This window comes from Azolla caroliniana, unplaced genomic scaffold (genome assembly GCF_043228905.1).
Source record: "Azolla caroliniana isolate FFs.n. ecotype wild unplaced genomic scaffold, voAzoCaro1.0.p SCAF_8, whole genome shotgun sequence".
Lineage (NCBI taxonomy): Eukaryota > Viridiplantae > Streptophyta > Polypodiopsida > Salviniales > Salviniaceae > Azolla > Azolla caroliniana.
This window is the reverse complement of record NW_028230443.1, coordinates 2,916,090-2,922,533: the sequence shown is the minus strand read 5'-3', so window position 1 is coordinate 2,922,533 and position 6,444 is coordinate 2,916,090.

The window sequence follows — 6,444 nt, the reverse complement described above, 5'->3', positions numbered from 1 at the left end:
GTGAGATGATTGCCTTGATTATTTTAGATAAGATGTTTTAGAGTTTTTCCTTTTTGAGATTCTTTTATTTTATTTTATTAAAGAAAGATGCACCTTAATATATTACTTGAAAACTCTACATAGAAAAAACAGAATGAGACATTTCATCTCACATCTTATTGTAAGATGCAAAAGCTAGTACATTTGATCAAATAGATGATAACATTGGGACATTTGAAATAGGTAATATGTAACAATCGGCAACACCGAACCGAACCGCGAAACCGCGGCTTAACGGTTTCAACAATTTGGTTTGGTTTTAACAGTCAGAAACAACGGTTTAAACGGTTTAACGGTTTTTTTAAAAAATTTATAAAAAAATTTAAAATTTGTTTTTAAACAATGTTTTCATTTTTAGACCTTATTCTCACATTTTAGGAACATCTCAAAAATTTTAAAATTTTAAAATAATGAAATATTATAAATTTAAAAAAATTAAAATTTGGACCTATGTTGAAAACCAAAACCGAACCACGAAACTGCGGTTTTTACGGTTTAATGGTTTGAAAATGGTTTAATGGTTCGGGTTAATGGTTTCGTGGTTCTGTTCGGTTTGGTTTAGGTTTCAAAAAATTTAAACGGTTCGTTTCCAACCCGATTCGGTTTGGACCCTCTCAAACCGAACCGAACCGTTGCCAAATGTTAGTAATATATCGCATTCCCTTTTTTATATTGATGTGAGATGTCAAGAAATACATTTTTTAGCAAACTTTTAAGAACATATCACGCATGCGTACATGATTTTTAAATACATCGCTCAAATATGCAGTTAAATTTTTTAGGACTACAAAATTAACCTTCATTTATTCAATCTATGATAAATTTATCCAATTCTTAGATAAGATGGTGAGAATCCATGCAATTATAATTGTATTATGCTTATGCTTCATTGCACATAATGTTAAATTTGAATCCCACTTAACAAATTTTGAAATGCAATTTTGTGTGTATAGTTATCTCTAAGAATTATGAAGAGGGATATTTCGAGTTTGTAAATAGGGTTTAAGTTTATAAATAGAGAAATATTCGTAAAAGCAAATCTCACGAGATACCACGCATGCAAAAAACCACGGCACAAATTATATGTCAATCATATTAACAAACGTGAACACATAATCATATGAACAACCGTCTTGGCTTAATATCATTGTGGATACCCAAAACTAGTTTACTAAAACATATGACAACATAAACCATATTATTAGGATACCAAATATACTTAAACAATAAGTTCAATGAATCATATGTAATGATACAGTAAAAAGCAAATGCTCAATGGAAATTATACTTAACCATAAGATTTACAAGTAAAATCACATTTAAGACACATTGAAAAGAGATACCCAAAGGATAAAGTAAAGACAAAATGTTACTAGGAGATTATACTAAAACCAAAAGTTGTTACAATTCAAAATAATGTTCAATTCACACAAGAACCACTATATATATAGTAATGTTTCATTCTATTAGTAAATCTGAAACTAGTCTTCAAGATCAACTGATTGTTGTGTCATATCAGCATTTGCCTCTTATGTCAGCTCAGTTGAATCAAGCATCTGTTCAGATTGTAGTACATCCTCAAGATCAACAAGGTTCCCTCCTTCTTCGTCTATAGGTTCCATCAGTTCTCTGGAGGTCAACTAGAACATCTCAGTTTCATTAATATGCTTTGCCCCAACCTCTTGGTCTTGGTCAGGACAATCCCAAATACCTTGGATACTCATTTTAATAAAGTTATCTTGTGAAAGGTCCTTCTCCAAGGCGACACAGTTCCTAAACATCTTTAAAGCACGTGCAGTCGTAATTTCTAAAAAAACAATCATAATTGCGTAAGTGAGAAAACATATTCGGGAAATTCAATTTTATTTTAAGATAAATTGATCTTGCTTGTAAGAATACCTATTCTAGAAAATAAGTCTAGAACCCAACCATCGGGGTTAGAAAATAGCTCGATCAATCGATTGATTAATCGTTGTGGTTTTTGGTAGGGGTTCACTAGATTTTTATCGCCATAAACATGACGCAATTGTTAGGAATACTACTAAGATAGAGAGGTAAATTAGTACTAGAGATGAGGATTAATACTAAGAGGGAAGGAGGGTGTAGACCTCTTGAGAGATAGATAGATATATAGATTATGTTATCGTCTTCGGAGGTCCAATATGACCTATGAGACCAAAAATATTACATTTCACGTGATACGTGTGAAGGTGAGTAGCAACTCTTGATGTTCAAGAACTTTACCAATGAACGTTGCAATCGAGAGTGCACATCGTGGTTGTGAGAGAAATTCGTGCAAGGATTGGGCTCGATCGAAAAGATGTGGAAAGCATGGTCGAATATGATCAAAGGCAGAGCATTGTATCAAAGTGTGATACTCAGACTCTCGAACTTGTGTAGGGCAAAGTGTGCATAGTCGGCCACTCTCATCACTTGTACCCCAACACCCCGTCTCACATCTCAATGCGTGCGAGCTAAGTCGCATGGAAGCAATGGTTCGAATGGCAGATATCGGGATGGGCTCTAACATGTATTGATGTGTACGGCTTCCCCGTTCCGCAAAGAATATGGTTTTGTAGTTAGGTGCAACATTTGTAATATAATGTGTGAAGCGTGAGCCACCACATTTGTCCCATGTCATGATACATTGGCGTTGCAAAAAAGCCTCATTTATAGAGGAATCTAGTGACACATGATGAAACAAGTGTCTTCCATCCCATCTACGGATCATGATTCCGACAATCGAGTGAGAAGTTAGAGATTTCTCCCCACTCCAACCTTCACCACATCCTTGAACCTTCACTCAAAACCTTCACCGCATCTTTGAACCTTCACTTCCTCAAACCTTCACCTCCTCCACCTCCAATGTTCTCTCTCTCTCTCTCTCTCTCTCTCTCTCTCTCTCTCTCTCTCTCTCTCTCTCTCTCTCTCTCCCTCCCTCCTACTTTTCTCTTAGTCTCTTCTTTTCCCATTTAGACTTAAAACAAATAGAATAAAAATATCTGCCCCATGACCCAAGGGACGGGAACAAGCCTAATTTTCCTAAATACCCCTCACACCTTCCAACATACAAATACACACACACATATGTATATTAAAAACCTTATAACAAACTTTAAACATTAAACCACACTTACTTATTAGCTTACTTACACATATGATCAATATACACTCTGTTACAAGCATATACATATATATAACATAGTACATGCACACACACACACACACACACACACACACACACACACACACACACACACACATGTCCATAGATACACGAAAGTTGTATACACACAATATTTTGAAAAAGTGAAGTCTTCAAAAGAAAACCGAGTATGGAAATCCATATATTTTAGCACTCCGACATCAACCCTCAAGGCAACCATCCTATCTGGTTCAGGTCCTTGGTGGTCTCGCTCACGTTTCACGCACATGAACTTCACGACAACATGGAGAGATTACGCGAAGAGTTTGCCCAAAGTGATCATGCAAATGAAATTACACGAAAGGGAATGGCAATAAAAAACAATAGATGGCCATATTTTATGAGTAAACAATTGTTCATAGTGTAGATGTGACTAACTTGGACTTCTAAGTTCCAACTCCAATAACTTAAGTTAAATAGTTATTCCGTTTATGTTAAATTATGGTTAGCTCCAACTAAGGTAACTAGTTCGTAAATTTGGAATGTTCTATTTCGCAAACTAAACTTTGATTCCACTAACTTAGTTTTGACTCTAAATGAGGCCTCTATTATTCGTTTGCATTGCCACTTAAACGATGCTTATTAGGACCAATGATCCACCTAAAGATTTGCTTAAACGAGATTTTTGGTTTCACTAGCACACACTAGTTAACACAATGAGAACATTGAATCCAATATCTTGTCTTGAGATGCAAAGATACATTGTCATCTTATTTGTTTGCATTGTCATCTTATTTGTTTGCATTACCTTGCTAGTGTTACTGTTTCATTTCGTAGTGTCAATAAAAAGCAATATTATTCCTCGAGACAAATTAGCGTGTCATAAAAACACCAAAATGTTGTTTTTCTTTTATTTTTGTTATGACTATCTTTGAAATGACAAATTTATCACTCTTGCTTAGTTCATGATATGAAACCAAGAATATGATTCATCCAAACTAAAATAATAGTTACGTAGCGTAACGGCCCCCTAAATTGGAACTTGATTCCAATAACATCGCCATGAAGCATGATGACATTGCATAGTTTTCTTATTTGTTTTTATTGCCTTTTAAAGGGAAATTTGTCAGTTTCAATCCTAATGTTTCAAAACATTGTTGTAAATATTGTTTTTGGATTAAAGTATTATTAAAGTTGTCAATGTGGAAAAAACATACAAAGGCTATGATCCATTCATGCCAAAATGATTATTTCACAATGTATCGGTTAGTATTTACGACTTGACATAGTTAATTTGTTAGAACGATAGTTTCATGGTGTATCGGTTAGCAACTTGGCCTAGAACTAATTAACTTGGGACGACTATTGAAATCGCTTATCACTATGTTACCTTTGCTTTTTTCTTGCTTCCTATTAAGTGAAAGGTGATGCTATCTCCATCATATGTCAGAGTCAATGTCTGCACTAATGATGACTATCGATCATATTATTGTTCAAATAACATTTGTATGTGATTATTAATATAGCTGAGTTGATTTCACCATAAAATGCATACAATTGGGGGTAAACTAAGGACATTTGACTGAAACAATGAAAGCTTAGGAACATTTGGGGAAATAAATAGGAGCTCTTGTTTTTTAAGTTGTGTTCATCAACGAGATTGCCTTTTTATTGTATTTTCTTTCTTATTATGCTTGTCCACGAATTGTGTTATGTGGTATAGACATTAGGTGGATTGCGCACTACATAGATATAAAATGACATGCAATCTTCAATAAACACTAATTTTATGAGCTCATATTCTTTAGGTAACCAATAAGACAAATCTTCATGTGACTATAAATTTATGTGATGAACAAGAGAATGCAATTCTATGTGACATAGAAGATTAAGTAAGACGTGTGACTACTTGTGATAGAGAGAGGGGGGGGAGGGGGAGATAGAATACACAATATAAACAAATATGAAGTATATTAGCAAATTGGGGGATGATTTTTGGTAGATAATGTTACAGATAAACTACAAAAGTCAACAATATATCTAGGATAACCAACATTTGATATCGGGTGTTGGTGGCTTGGTTTATATAGATAGAGGGTACAAATAGAAGCTATGATCAATTAGTAACAATGGGAGAGTGAATGGGATATCTACACCATCCAGTTCATATTCATTCAATGCAAAGGAATCTCTCATTTATTAAGTAAATTGCGACTTTGGCACACATGTGCCCAAGATGTGTACACATCTATGTTCACATGCAGGTGATATTGAAGCCACACAATCAAGCTAAAAGGGGGAAGTAGAGAAAATTTCACCAACAAAGTATTTTCGGGGAGGGGGAGGGAGGAGTGAAGCATCAATATTTACTACCAATACACACGAACATGCACAATCTTTGATAAACATGTAAAATAATGTTGTAATAGTTGGGCAAAAACAACGAGAAGCGAAGGAATGTGGGACAAAAAACATGTTTTGATCCTCCTCTCGTTGATTCTCATGGAAGTGTTAGCCATTGGTCAAGGTGAGAGGAGGTATGATCATTAGTGTCTAATCATGTGGGCACCCTCTCCCTACAAAGCGCAATGGTTAACACTTCCATGAGAATGAACAAGACGAGGATCATCACATGTTTTTTGTCCCATGATTCGCTTGCTAAGGGCAATGCTAGAACCAACAACCCGACACACATAAGAGAGAGAGAGAGAGAGAAAAGTCATAGGTTCAACCCTTACATCCCAATGTGGCCTCTAGTGAATTAAGAGATTTGTATGAAGTAATAGAAAATTGGGTTTCAAACCCAAGATGATATTGCTAGTAGTGTAATACGACTAGGGTAAGCTAATTACCACACACACACACACAACTCAACATGTTCCACTACCCAATAGTTAGTTCATGGGTGACCATACTCCATTGTAATACCCATTGTAAGTGGTGTTTTTCACACACATTTATTAATATAATTGTGTGTTTTCAAGAGAGAGAGAGAGAGAGAGGCCAAATGCATATGAGATGGCATGCAAGATGCAATTGAGATATTGCCATGTGAAATGCAAATGAGATGGTCATGTGAAATGTAGATGAGACGACTAGGCTAAATGGAGATCATATGGCCAGGGTAGTAGTGTAACATTACTAGGGTAAGCTAATTACCACACCTACACCCACACAAAGCTCAACATGTTCCACTACCCGTATAGTTAGTTCATGGGTGACCATACTCCATTGTGATACCCATTGTTTCACTAGAGAGA